Source organism: Parasteatoda tepidariorum, chromosome 2 (genome assembly GCF_982258835.1).
Source record: "Parasteatoda tepidariorum strain Cologne lab strain chromosome 2, Ptep-v5.0, whole genome shotgun sequence".
Classification (NCBI taxonomy): Eukaryota; Metazoa; Arthropoda; class Arachnida; order Araneae; family Theridiidae; genus Parasteatoda; species Parasteatoda tepidariorum.
Window position 1 is genome coordinate 121,781,828 of NC_141756.1, and position 22,757 is coordinate 121,804,584.

A 22,757-nucleotide genomic window follows, 5' to 3' on the forward strand; every position below is an offset into this window, starting at 1 on the left:
GCATACATAGTAAACTTTAGGGTCACGCTGTGTACCCCCTAATTGACCTATAATTATTTCCTGAGGTAGGGTACACTATTACCCTGTAATATAAGACGTGGTACAATTTAAAAATTATAGGACAATATTAAGGTCCGATACCGTGCCGTTAGTTAACATAGATAAGTGTCTTTGTATTTCCTTGTTTTAATGCTCTATTTAAAATATACATAGTGTACCCCCTAATTGACCTATAATTATTTCCTTTGGTAGGGTACACTATTACCCTGTAATATAATACCAGGTCCAATTTAAATATTATGGGTCAATATTAAGGTCTGATATTGCGCCTTGCGTTAGTTAACCATTGAAAGATGTCTTTGAATTTTTAAAGCATTTTAGAACGCTTATTTCTTCATTTTAAGCTTCTCAGAACACTCTATTCCGCATACGCATACATAGTAAAATTTAGGGTCACACTGTGTACCCCCTAAATGACCTATAATTATTTCCTGTGGTAGGATACACTATTACCCTGTAATATTATACGTGGTCCAATTTAAAAATTATAGGTCAATATTAAGTTCCGATACCGTGCCGTTAGTTAACATTGAAAAATGTCTTTGAATTTTTAAAGCATTTTAGAACGCTTATTTCTTTATTTTAAGCTTCTCAGAACACTTTATTTCGCATAGGCAAACATAGTAAACTTAAGGGTCACGCTGTGTACCCCCTAATTGACCTATAATTATTTTCTGTGGTAGGGTACACTATCACCCTGTAATATAATACGCGGCCCAATTTAAAAATTATAGGTCAATATTAAGGTCCGATACCGTGCCGTTAGTTAACATAGAAAGGAGTCTTCGAATTTCCTTGTTTTAATGCACTATTTAAAATATACATAGTGTACCCCCTAATTGACCTATAATTATTTCCTAGGGAAGGGTTCACTATTACCCTGTAATATAATACCTGGTCCAATTTAAATATTATGGGTCAATATTAAGGTCTGATATTGCGCCTTGCGTTAGTTAACCATTGAAAGATGTCTTTGAATTTTTAAAGCATTTTAGAACGCTTATTTCTTCATTTTAAGCATCTCAGAACACTTTATTTCGCATAGGCAAACATAGTAAACTTTAGGGTCACGCTGTGTGCCCCCTAATTGACCTATAATTATTTCCTGTTGTAGGGTACACTATAACCCTGTAATATAATACGTGGTCCAATTTAAAAATTATAGGTCAATATTAAGGTCCGATACCGTGCCGTTAGTTAACATAGAAAAATGTCTTCGTATTTCCTTGTTTTAATGCACTATTTAAAATATACATTGTGTACCCCCTAATTGACCTATAATTTTTTCCTGTGGTAGGGTACACTATTACCCTGTAATATAATACCTGGTTCAATTTAAATATTATGGGTCCATATTAAGGTCTGATATCGTGCTCTGCGTTATTTAACCATTGAAAAGAGTCTTTGAATTTTTAAAGCATTTTAGAACGCTTATTTCTTCATTTTAAGCATCTCAGAACACTCTATTTCGCATAGGCATGCATAATAAAATTTAGGGTCACGCAGTGTACCCCCTAAATGACCTATAATTATTTCCTGTGGTAGGGTACACTATTACCCTGTAATATAATTCGTGGTCCAATTTAAAAATTATAGGTCAATATTAAGGTCCGATACCGTGCTGTTAGTAAACATAGAAAAATGTCTTTGAATTTTTAAAGCATTTTAGAACGCTTATTTCCTCATTTTAAGCTTCTCAGAACACTTTATTTCGCATAGGCATACATAGTAAACTTTAGGGTCACGCTGTGTACCCCCTAATTGACCTATAATTATGTCCTGTTGTAGGGTACACTATAACCCTGTAATATAATACGTGGTCTAATTTAAAAATTATAGGTCAATATTAAGGTCCGATACCGTGCCGTTAGTTAACATAGAAAAGTGTCTTCGAATTTCCATGTTTTAATGCACTATTTAAAATATACATAGTGTACCCCCTAATTGACCTATAATTATTTCCTGTGGTAGGGTACACTATTACCCTGTAATATAATACCTGGTCCAATTTAAATATTATGGGTCAATATTAAGGTCTGATATTGCGCCTTGCGTTAGTTAACCATTGAAAGATGTCTTTGAATTTTTAAAGCATTTTAGAACGCTTATTTCTTCATTTTAAGCTTCTCAGAACACTTTATTTCGCATACGCATACATAGTAAACTTTAGGGTCACTCTGTGTACCCCCTAATTGACCTATAATTATTTCCTGAGGTAGGGTACACTATTACCCTGTAATATAATACGTGGTACAATTTAAAAATTATAGGTCAATATTAAGGTCCGATACCGTGCCGTTACTTAACATAGAAAAGTGTCTTCGTATTTCCTTGTTTTAATGCACTATTTAAAATATACATAGTGTACCCCCTAATTGACCTATAATTATTTCCATTGGTAGGGTACACTATTACCCTGTAATATAATACCTGGTCCAATTTAAATATTATGGGTCAATATTAAGGTCTGATATTGCGCCTTGCGTTAGTTAACTATTGAAAGATGTCTTTGAATTTTTAAAGCATTTTAGAACGCTTATTTCTTCATTTTAAGCTTCTCAGAACACTTTATTTCGCATAGGCATACATAGTAAACTTTAGGGTCACGCTGTGTACCCCCTAATTGACCTATAATTATTTCCTGTAATAGGGTACACTATAACCCTGTAATATAATACGTGGTCCAATTTAAAAATTATAGGTCAATATTAAGGTCCGATACCGGGCCGTTAGTTAACATAAAAAAGTGTCTTCGTATTTCCTTGTTTTAATGCACTATTTAAAATATACATAGTGTACCCCCTAATTGACCTATAATTATTTCCTGTGGTAGGGTACACTATTACCCTGTAATATAATATCTGGTACAATTTAAATATTATGGGTCAATATTAAGGTTTGATATTGCGCCTTGCGTTAGTTAACCATTGAAAGATGTCTTTGAATTTTTAAAGCATTTTAGAACGCTTATTTCTTCATTTTAAGCTTCTCAGAACACTTTATTTCGCATAGGCATACATAGTAAACTTTAGGGTCACGCTGCGTACCCCCTAAGAGACCTATATTTATTTCCCGAGGTAGGGAACACTATTACCCTGTAATATAATGCGTGGTCCAATTTAAAAATTATAGGTCAATATTAAGGTCCGATACCGTGCCGTTAGTTAACATAGAAAAATGTCTTCGAATTTTTAAAGCATTTTTGAACGCTTATTTCCTCATTTTAAGCTTCTCAGAACAGTTATTTTAGATACGCACACATAGTAAAATACAGGAACTCATTGTGTTCCCTCTAATTGACATATAATTATTTCCCGTGGTAGGAAACACTATTACCCTGTAATATAATACCTGGTCCAACTAAAATATTATAGGCCAATATTAAGGTCTGATATCGCGCCTTGCGTTAGTTAACCATTGAAAGATGTCTTTGAATTTTTAAAGCATTTCAGAAGTCTTATTTCTTCATTTTAAGCTTCTCAGAACACTTTATTTCACATAGGCATACATAGTAAACTTTAGAGTCACGCTGTGTGCCCCCTAATTGACCTATAATTATTTCCTGTATAAGTGTACACTATTACCCTGTAATATAATATGTTTTTCAATTTAAATATTATGGGTCAATATTAACATCTGAAATCGATCTTTACGTTAACATTGAAAAGTGACTTCGCGCTTCCTATCTTTAAAGGGTTTTAGAAGGCGAATTTCCTCGTTTTGAGCAATAGTGAATTAAGTCATTTTTAAGATCCGATACCGTGGCGTTAGTTAACATTGAAAAGAGTCTTTGAATTTCCTTGTTTTAATGCACTATTTAAAATATACATAGTGTACCCCCTAATTCACCTATAATTATTTCCTGTGGTAGGGTACACTATTACCCTACAATATAATACCTGGTCCAATTAAAATATTATGGGTCAATATTAAGATCTGAAATCGATCTTTACGTTAACTTTGAAAAGTGACTTCGCGCTTCCTATCTTTAAAGGGTTTTAGAAGGCGAATTTCCTCGTTTTTTGCAATAGTGAATTAAGTCATTTTTAAGGTAAGATATCGTGCCGGTTGTTAGCATTGAAAAGTGTCTTCGAATTTCCTTGTTATAATGCACTATTTAAAATATACATAGTGTACCCCCTAATTCTTTATAATTATTTCCTGTGGTAGGGTACACTATTACCCTGCAATATAATACCTGGTCCAATTAAAATATTATAGGTCAATATTAAGGTCCTAAATCGGGCTAACAGTGAAGAGGGACTTCGCGCTTCCTATCTTTAAAGGGTTTTAGAAGGCGAATTTCCTCATTTTAAGCTCTTCCGAACACTTATTTTAGATAGGCACACATAGTAAAATACAGGAACTCATTGTGTTCCCTCTAATTGACATATAATTATTTCCCGTGGTAGGGTACACTATTACCCTGCAATATAATACCTGGTCCAACTAAAATATTATAGGTCAATATTAAGGTCTGATATCGCGCCTTGCGTTAGTTAACCATTAAAAGATGTCTTTGAATTTTTAAAGCATTTTAGAAGTCTTATTTCTTCATTTTAAGCTTCTCAGAGCCCTTTATTTCACATAGGCATACATAGTGAACTTTAGGGTCACGCTGTGTGCCCCCTAATTGACCTATAATTATTTCCTGTAGAAGTGTACACTATTACCCTGTAATATAATACCTGGACCAACTAAAATATTATAGGCCAATATTAAGATCCGATACCGTGGCGTTAGTTAGCATTGAAAAGTGTCTTTGAATTTCCTTGTTTTAATGCACTATTTAAAATATACATAGTGTACCCCCTAATTCACCTATAATTATTTCCTGTGGTAGGGTACACTATCACCCTGTAATATAATATGTGGACCAATTTAAATATTATGGGTCAATATTAAGATCTGAAATCGATCTTTACGTTAACATTGAAAAGTGACTTCGCGCTTCCTATCTTTAAAGGGTTTTAAAAGGCGAATTTCCTCGTTTTGAGCAATAGTGAATTAAGTCATTTTTAAGGTCAGATATCGTGCCGTTTGTTAGCATTGAAAAGTGTCTTCGAATTTCCTTGTTTTAATGCACTATTTAAAATATACATAGTGTACCCCCTAATTCACCTATAATTATTTCCTGTGGTAGGGTACACTATTACCCTGCAATATAATACCTGGTCCAATTAAAATATTATAGGTCAATATTAAGGTCCGAAATCGGGCTAACAGTGAAGAGGGGCTTCGCGCTTCCAATCTTTAAAGGGTTTTAGAAGGCGAATTTCCTCATTTTAAGCTCTTCCGAACACTTATTTTAGATACGCACACATAGTAAAATAAAGGAACTCATTGTGTTCCCTCAAATTGACATATAATTATTTCCCGTGGTAGGGAACACTATTACCCTGTAATATAATACCTGGTCCAACTAAAATATTACAGGTCAATATTAAGGTCTGATATCGCGCCTTGGGTTAGTTAACCATTGAAAGATGTATTTGAATTTTTAAAGCATTTTAGAAGTCATATTTCTTCATTTTAAGCTTCTCAGAACACTTTATTTCACATAGGCATACATAGTAAACTTTAGGGTCACGCTGTGTGCCCCCTAATTGACCTATCATTATTTCCTGTAGAAGTGTACACTATTACCCTGTAATATAATACCTGGACCAACTAAAATATTATAGGCCAATATTAAGATCCGATACCGTGGCGTTAGTTAACATTAAAAAGTGTCTTTGAATTTCCTTGTTTTAATGCACTATTCAAAATATACATAGTGTACCCCCTAATTCACCTATAATTATTTCCAGTGGTAGGGTACACTATCACCCTGTAATATAATATGTGGACCAATTTAAATATTATGGGTCAATATTAAGATCTGAAATCGATCTTTACGTTAATATTGAAAAGTGACTTCGCGCTTCCTATCTTTAAAGGGTTTTAGAAGGCGAATTTCTTCGTTTTGAGCAATAGTGAATTAAGTCATTTTTAAGGTCAGATATCGTGCCGTTTGTTAGCATTGAAAAGTGTCTTCGAATTTCCTTGTTTTAATGCACTATTTAAAATATACATAGTGTACCCCCTAATACACCTATAATTATTTCCTGTGGTAGGGTACACTATTACCCTGTAATATAATACCAGGTCCAATTTAAATATTATGGGTCAATATTAAGGTCCGATACCGTGCCGTTAGTTAACATAGATAAGTGTCTTTGTATTTCCTTGTTTTAATGCTCTATTTAAAATATACATAGTGTACCCCCTAATTGACCTATAATTATTTCCTTTGGTAGGGTACACTATTACCCTGTAATATAATACCAGGTCCAATTTAAATATTATGGGTCAATATTAAGGTCTGATATTGCGCCTTGCGTTAGTTAACCATTGAAAGATGTCTTTGAATTTTTAAAGCATTTTAGAACGCTTATTTCTTCATTTTAAGCTTCTCAGAACACTCTATTCCGCATACGCATACATAGTAAAATTTAGGGTCACACTGTGTACCCCCTAAATGACCTATAATTATTTCCTGTGGTAGGATACACTATTACCCTGTAATATTATACGTGGTCCAATTTAAAAATTATAGGTCAATATTAAGTTCCGATACCGTGCCGTTAGTTAACATTGAAAAATGTCTTTGAATTTTTAAAGCATTTTAGAACGCTTATTTCTTTATTTTAAGCTTCTCAGAACACTTTATTTCGCATAGGCAAACATAGTAAACTTAAGGGTCACGCTGTGTACCCCCTAATTGACCTATAATTATTTTCTGTGGTAGGGTACACTATCACCCTGTAATATAATACGCGGCCCAATTTAAAAATTATAGGTCAATATTAAGGTCCGATACCGTGCCGTTAGTTAACATAGAAAGGAGTCTTCGAATTTCCTTGTTTTAATGCACTATTTAAAATATACATAGTGTACCCCCTAATTGACCTATAATTATTTCCTAGGGAAGGGTTCACTATTACCCTGTAATATAATACCTGGTCCAATTTAAATATTATGGGTCAATATTAAGGTCTGATATTGCGCCTTGCGTTAGTTAACCATTGAAAGATGTCTTTGAATTTTTAAAGCATTTTAGAACGCTTATTTCTTCATTTTAAGCATCTCAGAACACTTTATTTCGCATAGGCAAACATAGTAAACTTTAGGGTCACGCTGTGTGCCCCCTAATTGACCTATAATTATTTCCTGTTGTAGGGTACACTATAACCCTGTAATATAATACGTGGTCCAATTTAAAAATTATAGGTCAATATTAAGGTCCGATACCGTGCCGTTAGTTAACATAGAAAAATGTCTTCGTATTTCCTTGTTTTAATGCACTATTTAAAATATACATTGTGTACCCCCTAATTGACCTATAATTTTTTCCTGTGGTAGGGTACACTATTACCCTGTAATATAATACCTGGTTCAATTTAAATATTATGGGTCCATATTAAGGTCTGATATCGTGCTCTGCGTTATTTAACCATTGAAAAGAGTCTTTGAATTTTTAAAGCATTTTAGAACGCTTATTTCTTCATTTTAAGCATCTCAGAACACTCTATTTCGCATAGGCATGCATAATAAAATTTAGGGTCACGCAGTGTACCCCCTAAATGACCTATAATTATTTCCTGTGGTAGGGTACACTATTACCCTGTAATATAATTCGTGGTCCAATTTAAAAATTATAGGTCAATATTAAGGTCCGATACCGTGCTGTTAGTAAACATAGAAAAATGTCTTTGAATTTTTAAAGCATTTTAGAACGCTTATTTCCTCATTTTAAGCTTCTCAGAACACTTTATTTCGCATAGGCATACATAGTAAACTTTAGGGTCACGCTGTGTACCCCCTAATTGACCTATAATTATGTCCTGTTGTAGGGTACACTATAACCCTGTAATATAATACGTGGTCTAATTTAAAAATTATAGGTCAATATTAAGGTCCGATACCGTGCCGTTAGTTAACATAGAAAAGTGTCTTCGAATTTCCATGTTTTAATGCACTATTTAAAATATACATAGTGTACCCCCTAATTGACCTATAATTATTTCCTGTGGTAGGGTACACTATTACCCTGTAATATAATACCTGGTCCAATTTAAATATTATGGGTCAATATTAAGGTCTGATATTGCGCCTTGCGTTAGTTAACCATTGAAAGATGTCTTTGAATTTTTAAAGCATTTTAGAACGCTTATTTCTTCATTTTAAGCTTCTCAGAACACTTTATTTCGCATACGCATACATAGTAAACTTTAGGGTCACTCTGTGTACCCCCTAATTGACCTATAATTATTTCCTGAGGTAGGGTACACTATTACCCTGTAATATAATACGTGGTACAATTTAAAAATTATAGGTCAATATTAAGGTCCGATACCGTGCCGTTACTTAACATAGAAAAGTGTCTTCGTATTTCCTTGTTTTAATGCACTATTTAAAATATACATAGTGTACCCCCTAATTGACCTATAATTATTTCCATTGGTAGGGTACACTATTACCCTGTAATATAATACCTGGTCCAATTTAAATATTATGGGTCAATATTAAGGTCTGATATTGCGCCTTGCGTTAGTTAACTATTGAAAGATGTCTTTGAATTTTTAAAGCATTTTAGAACGCTTATTTCTTCATTTTAAGCTTCTCAGAACACTTTATTTCGCATAGGCATACATAGTAAAATTTAGGGTCACACTGTGTACCCCCTAAATGACCTATAATTATTTCCTGAGGTAGGGTACACTATTACCCTGTAATATAATACGTGGTCCAATTTAAAAATTATAGGTCAATATTAAGTTCCGATACCGTGCCGTTAGTTAACATTGAAAAATATCTTTGAATTTTTAAAGCATTTTAGAACGCTTATTTCCTCATTTTAAGCTTCTCAGAACACTTTATTTCGCATAGGCATACATAGTAAACTTTAGGGTCACGCTGTGTACCCCCTAATTGACCTATAATTATTTCCTGTAATAGGGTACACTATAACCCTGTAATATAATACGTGGTCCAATTTAAAAATTATAGGTCAATATTAAGGTCCGATACCGGGCCGTTAGTTAACATAAAAAAGTGTCTTCGTATTTCCTTGTTTTAATGCACTATTTAAAATATACATAGTGTACCCCCTAATTGACCTATAATTATTTCCTGTGGTAGGGTACACTATTACCCTGTAATATAATATCTGGTACAATTTAAATATTATGGGTCAATATTAAGGTTTGATATTGCGCCTTGCGTTAGTTAACCATTGAAAGATGTCTTTGAATTTTTAAAGCATTTTAGAACGCTTATTTCTTCATTTTAAGCTTCTCAGAACACTTTATTTCGCATAGGCATACATAGTAAACTTTAGGGTCACGCTGCGTACCCCCTAAGAGACCTATATTTATTTCCCGAGGTAGGGAACACTATTACCCTGTAATATAATGCGTGGTCCAATTTAAAAATTATAGGTCAATATTAAGGTCCGATACCGTGCCGTTAGTTAACATAGAAAAATGTCTTCGAATTTTTAAAGCATTTTAGAACGCTTATTTCCTCATTTTAAGCTTCTCAGAACAGTTATTTTAGATACGCACGCATAGTAAAATACAGGAACTCATTGTGTTCCCTCTAATTGACATATAATTATTTCCCGTGGTAGGAAACACTATTACCCTGTAATATAATACCTGGTCCAACTAAAATATTATAGGCCAATATTAAGGTCTGATATCGCGCCTTGCGTTAGTTAACCATTGAAAGATGTCTTTGAATTTTTAAAGCATTTCAGAAGTCTTATTTCTTCATTTTAAGCTTCTCAGAACACTTTATTTCACATAGGCATACATAGTAAACTTTAGAGTCACGCTGTGTGCCCCCTAATTGACCTATAATTATTTCCTGTATAAGTGTACACTATTACCCTGTAATATAATATGTTTTTCAATTTAAATATTATGGGTCAATATTAACATCTGAAATCGATCTTTACGTTAACATTGAAAAGTGACTTCGCGCTTCCTATCTTTAAAGGGTTTTAGAAGGCGAATTTCCTCGTTTTGAGCAATAGTGAATTAAGTCATTTTTAAGATCCGATACCGTGGCGTTAGTTAACATTGAAAAGAGTCTTTGAATTTCCTTGTTTTAATGCACTATTTAAAATATACATAGTGTACCCCCTAATTCACCTATAATTATTTCCTGTGGTAGGGTACACTATTACCCTACAATATAATACCTGGTCCAATTAAAATATTATGGGTCAATATTAAGATCTGAAATCGATCTTTACGTTAACTTTGAAAAGTGACTTCGCGCTTCCTATCTTTAAAGGGTTTTAGAAGGCGAATTTCCTCGTTTTTTGCAATAGTGAATTAAGTCATTTTTAAGGTAAGATATCGTGCCGGTTGTTAGCATTGAAAAGTGTCTTCGAATTTCCTTGTTATAATGCACTATTTAAAATATACATAGTGTACCCCCTAATTCTTTATAATTATTTCCTGTGGTAGGGTACACTATTACCCTGCAATATAATACCTGGTCCAATTAAAATATTATAGGTCAATATTAAGGTCCTAAATCGGGCTAACAGTGAAGAGGGACTTCGCGCTTCCTATCTTTTAAGGGTTTTAGAAGGCGAATTTCCTCATTTTAAGCTCTTCCGAACACTTATTTTAGATAGGCACACATAGTAAAATACAGGAACTCATTGTGTTCCCTCTAATTGACATATAATTATTTCCCGTGGTAGGGTACACTATTACCCTGTAATATAATACCTGGTCCAACTAAAATATTATAGGCCAATATTAAGATCCGATACCGTGGCGTTTGTTAGCATTGAAAAGTGTCTTCGAATTTCCTTGTTTTAATGCACTATTTAAAATATACATAGTGTACCCCCTAATTCACCTATAAATATTTCCTGTGGTAGGGTACACTATTACCCTGCAATATAATACCTGGTCCAATTAAAATATTATGGGTCAATATTAAGATCTGAAATCGATCTTTACGTTAACTTTGAAAAGTGACTTCGCGCTTCCTATCTTTAAAGGGTTTTAGAAGGCGAATTTCCTCGTTTTGTGCAATAGTGAATTAAGTCATTTTTAAGGTAAGATATCGTGCCGTTTGTTAGCATTGAAAAATGTCTTCGAATTTCCTTGTTATAATGCACTATTTAAAATATACATAGTGTACCCCCTAATTCACCTAGAATTATTTCCTGTGGTAGGGTACACTATTACCCTGCAATATAATACCTGGTCCAATTAAAATATTATAGGTCAATATTAATTTCCTAAATCGGGCTAACAGTGAAGAGGGACTTCGCGCTTCCTATCTTTAAAGGGTTTTAGAAGGCGAATTTCCTCATTTTAAGCTCTTCCGAACACTTATTTTAGATAGGCACACATAGTAAAATACAGGAACTCATTGTGTTCCCTCTAATTGACATATAATTATTTCCCGTGGTAGGGTACACTATTACCCTGTAATATAATACCTGGTCCAACTAAAATATTATAGGCCAATATTAAGATCCGATACCGTGGCGTTTGTTAGCATTGAAAAGTGTCTTCGAATTTCCTTGTTTTAATGCACTATTTAAAATATACATAGTGTACCCCCTAATTCACCTATAATTATTTCCTGTGGTAGGGTACACTATTACCCTGCAATATAATACCTGGTCCAATTAAAATATTATAGGTCAATATTAAGGTCCGAAATCGGGCTAACAGTGAAGAGGGACTTCGCGCTTCCTATCTTTAAAGGGGTTTAGAAGGCGAATTTCCTCATTTTAAGCTCTTCCGAACACTTATTTTAGATACGCACACATAGTAAAATACAGGAACTCATTGTGTTCCCTCTAATTGACATATAATTATTTCCCGTGGTAGGGTACACTATTACCCTGTAATATAATACCTGTCCAACTAAAATATTATAGGTCAATATTAAGGTCTGATATCGCACCTTGCGTTAGTTAACCATTGAAAGATGTCTTTGAATTTTTAAAACATTTTAGAAGTCTTATTTCTTCATTTTAAGCTTCTCAGAACACTTTATTTCACATAGGCTTACATAGTAAACTTTAGGGTCACGCTGTGTGCCCCCTAATTCACCTATAATTATTTCCTGTAGAAGTGTACACTATTACCCTGTAATATAATACCAGGACCAACTAAAATATTATAGGCCAATATTAAGATCCGATACCGTGGCGTTAGTTAACATTGAAAAGTGTCTTTGAATTTCCTTGTTTTAATGCACTATTTAAAATATACATAGTGTACCCCCTAATTCACCTATAATTATTTCCTGTGGAAGGGTACACTATTACCCTACAATATAATACCTGGTCCAATTAAAATATTATGGGTCAATATTAAGATCTGAAATCGATCTTCACGTTAACATTGAAAAGTGACTTCGCGCTTCCTATCTTTAAAGGGTTTTAGAAGGCGAATTTCCTCGTTTTGTGCAATAGTGAATTAAGTCATTTTTAAGGTCAGATATCGTGCCGTTTGTTAGCATTGAAAAGTGTCTTCGAATTTCCTTGTTATAATGCACTATTTAAAATATACATAGTGTACCCCCCAAGTCACCTATAATTATTTCCTGAGGTAGGGTACACTATTACCCTGCAATATAATACCTGGTCCAATTAAAATATTGTAGGTCAATATTAAGGTCCGAAATCGGGCTAACAGTGAAGAGGGACTTCGCGCTTCCTATCTTTAAAGGGTTTAGAAGGCGAATTTCCTCATTTTAAGCTCTTCCGAACACTTATTTTAGATACGCACACATAGTAAAATACAGGAACTCATTGTGTTCCCTCTAATTGACATATAATTATTTCCCGTGGTAGGGTACACTATTACCCTGTAATATAATACCTGGTCCAACTAAAATATTATAGGCCAAAATTAAGATCCGATACCGTGGCGTTAGTTAACATTGAAAAGTGTCTTCGAATTTCCTTGTTTTAATGCACTATTTAAAATATACATAGTGTCCCCCCCAAGTCACCTATAATTATTTCCTGAGGAAGGGTACACTATTACCCTGCAATATAATACCTGGTCCAATTAAAATATTGTAGGTCAATATTAAGGTCCGAAATCGGGCTAACAGTGAAGAGGGACTTCGCGCTTCCTATCTTTAAAGGATTTAGAAGGCGAATTTCCTCATTTTAAGCTCTTCCGAACACTTATTTTAGATACGCACACATAGTAAAATACAGGAACTCATTGTGTTCTCTCTGATTGACATATAATTATTTCCCGTGGTAGGGTACACTATTACCCTGTAATATAATACCTGGTCCAACTAAAATATTATAGGTCAATATTAAGGTCTGATATCGCGCCTTGCGTTAGTTAACCATTGAAAGATGTCTTTGAATTTTTAAAGCATTTTAGAAGTCTTATTTCTTCATTTTAATCTTCTCAGAACACTTTATTTCACATAGGCATACATAGTAAACTTTAGGGTCACGCTGTGTGCCCCCTAATTGACCTATAATTATTTCCTGTAGAAGTGTACGCTATTACCCTGCAATATAATACCTGGTTCAATTAAAATATTATAGGTCATTATTAAGGTCTGAAATCGGGCTAACAGTGAAGAGGGACTTCGCGCTTCCTATATTTAAAGGGTTTTAGAAGGCGAATTTCCTCATTTTAAGCTCTTCCGAACACTTATTTTAGATACGCACACATAGTAAAATACAGGAACTCATTGTGTTCCCTCTAATTGACATATAATTATTTCCCGTGGTAGGGTACACTATTACCCTGTAATATAATACCTGGTACAACTAAAATATTATAGGTCAATATTAAGGTCTGATATCGCGCCTTGCGTTAGTTAACCATTGAAAGATGTCTTTGAATTTTTAAAGCATTTTAGAAGTCTTATTTCTTCATTTTAAGCTTCTCAGAACACTTTATTTCACATAGGCATTCATAGTAAACTTTAGGGTCACGCTGTGTGCCCCCTAATTGACCTATAATTATTTCCTGTAGAAGTGTACGCAATTACCCTGCAATATAATACCTGGTCCAATTAAAATATTATAGGTCATTATTAAGGTCTGAAATCGGGCTAACAGTGAAGAGGGACTTCGCGCATCCTATCTTTAAAGGGTTTTAGAAGGCGAATTTCCTCATTTTAAGCTCTTCCGAACACTTATTTTAGATACGCACACATAGTAAAATACAGGAACTCATTGTGATCCCTCTAATTGACATATAATTTTTTCCCGTGGTAGGGCACACTATTACCCTGTAATATAATACCTGGTCCAACTAAAATATTATAGGTCAATATTAAGGTCTGATATCGCGCCTTGCGTTAGTTAACCATTGAAAGATGTCTTTGAATTTTTAAAGCATTTTAGAAGTCTTATTTCTTCATTTTAAGCTTCTCAGAACTCTTTATTTCACATAGGCATACATAGTAAACTTTAGGGTCACGCTGTGTGCCCCCTAAATGACCTATAATTATTTCCTGTAGAAGTGTACACTATTACCCTGCAATATAATACCTGGTCCAATTAAAATATTATAGGTCAATATTAACGTCCGAAATCGGGCTAACAGTGAAGAGGGACTTCGCGCTTCCTATCTTTAAAGGGTTTTAGAAGGCGAATTTCCTCATTTTAAGCTCTTCCGAACACTTATTTTAGATACGCACACATAGTAAAATACAGGAACTCATTGTGTTCCCTCTAATTGACATATAATTATTTCCCGTAGTAGGGTACACTATTACCCTGTAATAAAATACCTGGTCCAACTAAAATATTATAGGTCAATATTAAGGTCAGATATCGCGCCCTGCGTTAGTTAACCATTGAAAGATGTCTTTGAATTTTTAAAGCATTTTAGAAGTCTTATTTCTTCATTTTAAGCTTCTCAGAACACTTTATTTCACATAGGCATACGTAGTAAACTTTAGGGTCACGCTGTGTGCCCCCTAATTGACCTATAATTATTTCCTGTAGAAGTGTACACTATTACCCTGCAATATAATACCTGGACCAACTAAAATATTATAGGCCAATATTAAGATCCGATACCGTGGCGTTAGTTAACATTGAAAAGTGTCTTTGAATTTCCTTGTTTTAATGCACTATTAAAAATATACATAGTGTACCCCCTAATTCACCTATAATTATTTCCTGTGGTAGGGTACACTATTACCCTACAATATAATACCTGGTCCAATTAAAATATTATGGATCAATATTAAGATCTGAAATCGATCTTTACGTTAACATTGAAAAGTGATTTCGCGATTCCTATCTTTAAAGGGTTTTAGAAGGCGAATTTCCTCGTTTTGTGCAATAGTGAATTAAGTCATTTTTTAGGTCAGATATCGTGCCGTTTGTTAGCATTGAAAAGTGTCTTCGAATTTCCTTGTTATAATGCACTATTTAAAATATACATAGTGTACCCCCTAATTCACCTATAATTATTTCCTGTGGTAGGGTACACTATTACCCTGCAATATAATACCTGGTCCAATTAAAATATTAAAGGTCAATATTAAGGTCCAAAATCGGGCTAACAGTGAAGAGGGACTTCGCGCTTCCTATCTTTAAAGGGTTTTAGAAGGCGAATTTCCTCATTTTAAGCTCTTCCGAACACTTATTTTAGAGAGGCACACATAGTAAAATACAGGAACTCATTGTGTTCCCTCTAATTGACATATAATTACTTCCCGTGGTAGGGTACACTATTACCCTGTAATATAATACCTGGTCCAACTAAAATATTATAGGCCAATATTAAGATCCGATACCGTGGCGTTTGTTAGCATTGAAAAGTGTCTTCGAATTTCCATGTTTTAATGCACTATTTAAAATATACATAGTGTACCCCCTAATTCACCTATAATTATTTCCTGTGGTAGGGTACACTATTTCCCTGCAATATAAAACCTGGTCCAATTAAAATATTATAGGTCAATATTAAGGTCCGAAATCGGGCTAACAGTGAAGAGGGACTTCGCGCTTCCTATCTTTAAAGGGTTTTAGAAGGCGAATTTCCTCATTTTAAGCTCTTCCGAACACTTATTTTAGATACGCACACATAGTAAAATACAGGAACTCATTGTGTTCCCTCTAATTGACATATAATTATTTCCCGTGGTAGGGTACACTATTACCCTGTAATATAATACCTGGTCCAACTAAAATATTATAGGTCAATATTAAGGTCTGATATCGCGCCTTGCGTTAGTTAACCATTGAAAGATGTCTTTGAATTTTTTAAGCATTTTGGAAGTCTTATTTCTTTATTTTAAGCTTCTCAGAACACTTTATTTCACATAGGCATACATAGTAAACTTTAGGGTCACGCTGTGTGCCCCCTAAATGACCTATAATTATTTCCTGTAGAAGAGCACACTATTACCCTGTAATATAATACCTGGAAAAACTAAAATATTATAGGCCAATATTAAGATCCGATACCGTGGCGTTAGTTAACATTAAAAAGTGACTTCGAATTTCCTTGTTTTAATGCACTATTTAAAATATACATAGTGTACCCCCTAATTCACTTATAATTATTTCCTGTGGTAGGGTACACTATTACCCTGCAATATAATACCTGGTGCAATTAAAATATTATAGGTCAATATTAAGGTCCGAAATCGGGCTAACAGTGAAGAGGGACTTCGCGCTTCCTATCTTTAAAGGGTTTTAGAAGGCGAATTTCCTCATTTTAAGCTCTTCCGAACACTTATTTTAGATACGCACACATAGTAAAATACAGAAACTCATTGTGTTCCCTCTAATTGACATATAATTATTTCCCGAGGAAGGGTACACTATTACCCTGTAATATAATACCTGGTCCAACTAGAATATTAAAGGTCAATATTAAGGTCTGATATCGCGCCTTGCGTTAGTTAACCATTGAAAGATGTCTTTGAATTTTTAAAGCATTTTAGAAGTCTTATTTCTTCATTTTAAGCTTCTCAGAACACTTTATTTCACATAGGCATGCATAGTAAACTTTAGGGTCACGCTGTGTGCCCCCTAATTGACCTATAATTATTTCCTGTAGAAGTGTACACTATTACCCTGCAATATAATACCTGGTCAAATTAAAATGTTATAGGTCAATATTAAGGTCCGAAATCGGGCTAACAGTGAAGAGGGACTTCGCGCTTCCTATCTTTAAAGGGTTTTAGAAGGCGAATTTCCTCATTTTAAGCTCTTCCGAACACTTATTTTAGATACGCACACATAGTAAAATACAGGAACTCATTGTGTTCCCTCTAATTGACATATAATTAATTCCCGTGGAAGGGTACACTATTACCCTGTAATAAAATACCTGGTCCAACTAAAATATTATAGGTCAATATTAAGGTCTGATATCGCGCCTTGCGTTAGTTAACCATTGAAAGATGTCTTTGAATTTTTAAAGCATTTTAGAAGTCTTATTTCTTCATTTTAAGCTTCTCAGAACACTTTATTTCACATAGGCATACATAGTAAACTTTAGGGTCACGCTGTGTGCCCCCTAATTGACCTATAATTATTTCCTGTAGAAGTGTACACTATTACCCTGTAATATAATACTTGGACCAACTAAAATATTATAGGCCAATATTAAGATCCGATACCTTGGCGTTAGATAACATTGAAAAGTGTCTTCTAATTTCCTTGTTTTAATGCACTATTTAAACTATACATAGTGTACCCCCTAATTCACCTATAATTATTTCCTGTGGTATAGTACACTATTACCCTGCAATATAATACCTGGTCCAATTAAAATATTATAGGTCAATATTAAGGTCCGAAATCGGGCTAACAGTGAAGAGGGATTTCGCGCTTCCTATCTTTAAAGGGTTTTAGAAGGCGAATTTCCTCATTTTAAGCTCTTCCGAACACTTATTTTAGATACGCACTCATAGTAAAATACAGGAACTCATTGTGTTCCCTCTAATTGACATATAATTATTTCCCGTGGTAGGGTACACAATTACCCTGTAATATAATACCTGGTCCAACTAAAATATTATAGGTCAATATTAAGGTCTGATATCGCGTCTTGCGTTAGTTAACCATTGAAAGATGTCTTTGAATTTTTAAAGCATTTTAGAAGTCTTATTTCTTCATTTTAAGCTTCTCAGAACACTTTATTTCACATAGGCATACATAGTAAACTTTAGGGTCACGCTGTGTGCCCCCTAATTAACCTATAATTATTTCCTGTGGTAGGGTACACTATTACCCTGCAATATAATTCCTGGTCCAATTAAAATATTATAGGTCAATATTAAGGTCCGAATCCGGGCTAACAGTGAAGAGGGACTTCGCGCTTCCTCTCTTTAAAGGGTTTTAGAAAGCGAATTTCCTCATTTTAAGCTCTTCCGAACACTTATTTTAGATACGCACACATAGTAAAATACAGGAACTCATTGTGTTCCCTCTAATTGACATATAATTATTTCCCGCGGTAGGGAACACTATTACCCTGTAATATAATACCTGGTCCAACTAAAATATTATAGGTCAATATTAAGGTCTGATATCGCGCCTTGGGTTAGTTAACCATTGAAAGATGTATTTGAATTTTTAAAGCATTTTAGAAGTCATATTTCTTCATTTTAAGCTTCTCAGAACACTTTATTTCACATAGGCATACATAGTAAACTTTAGGGTCACGCTGTGTGCCCCCTAATTGACCTATAATTATTTCCTGTAGAAGTGTACACTATTACCCTGTAATATAATACCTGGACCAACTAAAATATTATAGGCCAATATTAAGATCCGATACCGTGGCGTTAGTTAACATTGAAAAGTGTCTTCGAATTTCCTTGTTTTAATGCACTATTTAAAATATACATAGTGTACCCCCTAATTCACTTATAATTATTTCCTGTGGTAGGGTACACTATCACCCTGCAATATAATATGTGGTCCAATTTAAATATTATGGGTCAATATTAAGATCTGAAATCGATCTTTACGTTAATATTGAAAAGCGACTTCGCGCTTCCTATCTTCAAAGGGTTTTAGAAGGCGAATTTCCTCGTTTTGAGCAATAGTGAATTAAGTCATTTTTAAGGCAAGATATCGTGCCGTTTGTTAGCATTGAAAAGAGTCTTCGAATTTCCTTGTTTTAATGCACTATTTAAAATATACATAGTGTACCCCCTAATTCACCTATAATTATTTCCTGTGGTAGGGTACACTATTACCCTGCAATATAATACCTGGTCCAATTAAAATATTATAGGTCAATATTAAGGTCCGAAAAATCGGGCTAACAGTGAAGAGGGACTTCGCGCTTCCTATCTTTAAAGGGTTTTAGAAGGCGAATTTCCTCATTTTAAGCTCTTCCGAACACTTATTTTAGATACGCACTCATAGTAAAATACAGGAACTCATTGTGTTCCCTCTAATTGACATATAATTATTTCCCGTGGTAGGGTACACTATTACCCTGTAATATAATACCTGGTCCAACTAAAATATTATAGGTCAATATTAAGGTCTGATATCGCGTCTTGCGTTAGTTAACCATTGAAAGATGTCTTTGAATTTTTAAAGCATTTTAGAAGTCTTATTTCTTCATTTTAAGCTTCTCAGAACACTTTATTTCACATAGGCATACATAGTAAACTTTAGGGTCACGCTGTGTGCCCCCTAATTGACCTATAACTATTTCCTGTAGAAGTGTACACTATTACCCTGTAATATAATACCTGGACCAACTAAAATATTATAGGCCAATATTAATATCCGATACCGTGGCGTTAGTTAACATTGAAAAGTGTCTTCGAATTTCCTTGTTTTAATGCGCTATTTAAAATATACATAGTGTACCCCCTAATTCACCTATAATTATTTCCTGTGGAAGGGTACACTATTACCCTGCAATATAATACCTGGTCCAATTAAAATATTATAGGTCAATATTAAGGTCCGATATCGGGCTAACAGTGAAGAGGGACTTCGCGCTTCCTATCTTTAAAGGGTTTTAGAAGGCGAATTTCCTCATTTTAAGCTCTTCCGAACACTTATTTTAGATACGCACACATAGTAAAATACAGGATCTCATTGTGTTCCCTCTAATTGACATATAATTATTTCCCGTGGTAGGGTACACTATTACCCTGTAATATAATACCTGGTCCAACTAAAATATTATAGGTCAATATTAAGGTCTGATATCGCGCCTTGCGTTAGTTAACCATTGAAAGATGTCTTTGAATTTTTAAAGCATTTTAGAAGTCTTATTTCTTCATTTTAAGCTTCTCAGAACACTTTATTTCACATAGGCATACATAGTAAAATTTAGGGTCACGCTGTGTGCCCCCTAATTGACCTATAATTATTTCCTGTAGAAGTGTACACTATTACCCTGTAATATAATATCTGGACCAACTAAAATATTATAGGCCAATATTAAGATCCGATAACGTGGCGTTAGTTAACATTGAAAAGTGTCTTCGAATTTCCTTGTTTTAATGCACTATTTAAAATATACATAGTGTACCCCCTAATTCACCTATAATTATTTCCTGGGGTAGGGTACACTATCACCCTGTAATATAATATGTGGTCCAATTTAAATATTATGGGTCAATATTAAGATCTGAAATCGATCTTTACGTTAATATTGAAAAGTGACTTCGCGCTTCCTATCTTTAAAGGGTTTTAGAAGGCGAATTTCCTCGTTTTGAGCAATAGTGAATTAAGTCATTTTTAAGGTCAGATATCGTGTGGTTTGTTAGCATTGAAAAGTGTCTTCGAATTTCCTTGTTTTAATGCACTATTTAAAATATACATAGTGTACCCCCTAATTCACCTATAATTATTTCCTGTGGAAGGGTACACTATCACCCTGTAATATAATATGTGGTCCAATTTAAATATTATGGGTCAATATTAAGATCTGAAATCGATCTTTACGTTAACATTGAAAAGTGACTTCGCGCTTCCTATCTTTAAAGGGTTTTAGAAGGCGAATTTCCTCGTTTTGAGCAATAGTGAATTAAGTCATTTTTAAGGTCAGATATCGTGCCGTTTGTTAGCATTGAAAAGTGTCTTCGAATTTCCTTGTCTTAATGCACTATTTAAAATATACATAGTGTACCCCCTAATTCACCTATATTTATTTCCTGTGGTAGGGTACACTATTACCCTGCGGTATAATACCTGGTCCAATTAAAATATTATAGGTCAATATTAAGGTCCGAAATCGGGCTAAGAGTGAAGAGGGACTTCGCGCTTCCTATCTTTAAAGGGTTTTAGAAGGCGAATTTCCTCATTTTAAGCTCTTCCGAACACTTATTTTTGATACGCACACATAGTAAAATACAGGAACTCATTGTGTTCCCTCTAATTGACATATAATTATTTCCCGTGGAAGGGTACACTATTACCCTGTAATATAATACCTGGTCCAATTAAAATATTATAGGTCAATATTAAGGTCTGATATCGCGCCTAGCGTTAGTTAACCATTGAAAGATGTCTTTGAATATTTAAAGCATTTTAGAAGTCTTATTTCTTCATTTTAAGCTTCTCAGAACACTTTATTTCACATAGGCATACATAGTAAACTTTAGGGTCACGCTGTGTGCCCCCTAATTGACCTATAATTATTTCCTGTAGACGTGTACACTATTACCCTGCAATATAATACCTGGTCCAATTAAAATATTATAGGTCAATATTAAGGTCCGAAATCGGGCTAACAGAGAAGAGGGACTTCGCGCTTCCTATCTTTAAAGGGTTTTAGAAGGCGAATTTCCTCATTTTAAGCTCTTCCGAACACTTATTTTAGATACGCACACATAGTAAAATACAGGAACTCATTGTGTTCCCTCTAATTGACATATAATTAATTCCCGTGGTAGGGTACACTATTACCCTGTAATAAAATACCTGGTCCAACTAAAATATTATAGGTCAATATTAAGGTCTGATATCGCGCCTTGCGTTAGTTAAGCATTGAAAGATGTCTTTGAATTTTTAAAGCATTTTAGAAGTCTTATTTCTTCATTTTAAGCTTCTCAGAACACTTTATTTCACATAGGCATACATAGTAAACTTTAGGGTCACGCTGTGTGCCCCCTAATTGACCTATAATTATTTCCTGTAGAAGTGTACACTATTACCCTGTAATATAATACCTGGACCAACTAAAAAATTATAGGCCAATATTAAGATCCGATACCTTGGCGTTAGATAACATTGAAAAGTGTCTTCTAATTTCCTTGTTTTAATGCACTATTTAAACTATACATAGTGTACCCTCTAATTCACCTATAATTATTTCCTGTGGTATGGTACACTATTACCCTGCAATATAATACCTGGTCCAATTAAAATATTATAGGTCAATATTAAGGTCCGAAATCGGGCTAACAGTGAAGAGGGACTTCGCGCTTCCTATCTTTAAAGGGTTTTAGAAGGCGAATTTCCTCATTTTAAGCTCTTCCGAACACTTATTTTAGATACGCACTCATAGTAAAATACAGGAACTCATTGTGTTCCCTCTAATTGACATATAATTATTTCCCGTGGTAGGGTACACAATTACCCTGTAATATAATACCTGGTCCAACTAAAATATTATAGGTCAATATTAAGGTCTGATATCGCGTCTTGCGTTAGTTAACCATTGAAAGATGTCTTTGAA